Here is an 860-nt window from a genome sequence, read left to right as displayed (position 1 = left end):
GAACTGGACTTCCCTGGCAATGAGAATGGCAGAATTCTAGAAGAAAAGAGGTCACATGACAACACTGAACTCTTAGATGTAAGGTAGAAATAATTACAAAAACAGATAGCAAGACTGGGTGAGCAGTTAGGACGGATTTGTAGTGATGCTTAACATATCGTGGTGTTCCAAGGGACAAAACAAATATTCAGACAATAAGGACATTTCTTGATTTCTGCAACTTAAAAAGATAAGAATCTAACACTCAAGAATGATAGACATTATTACAAGGAAAAAATGACAATTACTCAGTTTCCAAACATGAGCCAGTTCTCAGCCATTGACTCATACTGTGATGATATTGATCCAGGGAATATGTCTTCTTTAATCTTCATTAGCAATGAGCAACCGAAGCAGTTCTCATGAACTTTGATGGACAGCAGTACACACAGTTTTGCCAGGGCTTTATTATCTTTGTGTCACAATATACTCAGAAGGAATATCTACTGTCTGAATATTCTGAAGAACCTAACACTAGGTCACTATATTGATGACATGATGTTGAGTGTACCTGGCAAACAGGGAGTTGTATGTACTCTAGCTTGATGCCATGATTAGACATATGGACATCAGAGGGTGATAGAAACATCTGACAGTAATTCACATGTTTATTACATTGGTGAAATTTATAGAGTCAATTAGAATATATTATACTGAACTAGCCTCTCTAAGGTAAAGGAAAATGTATTGCATCTTTTTTCATATGCAGTGTTTTTTTTTTGAACTATAACTGACATACAATATACTATTTTTTTCAGGTGTGCATCATAGTGATTCAATATTTTTATTTTCATCCATTACCATGCAAAATTATTATGATA

The sequence above is a fragment of the Leopardus geoffroyi genome, chromosome C2, assembly GCF_018350155.1.
Source record: "Leopardus geoffroyi isolate Oge1 chromosome C2, O.geoffroyi_Oge1_pat1.0, whole genome shotgun sequence".
In the NCBI taxonomy this organism is placed as follows: Eukaryota; Metazoa; Chordata; class Mammalia; order Carnivora; family Felidae; genus Leopardus; species Leopardus geoffroyi.
This window is presented reverse-complemented; position numbering follows the sequence as displayed.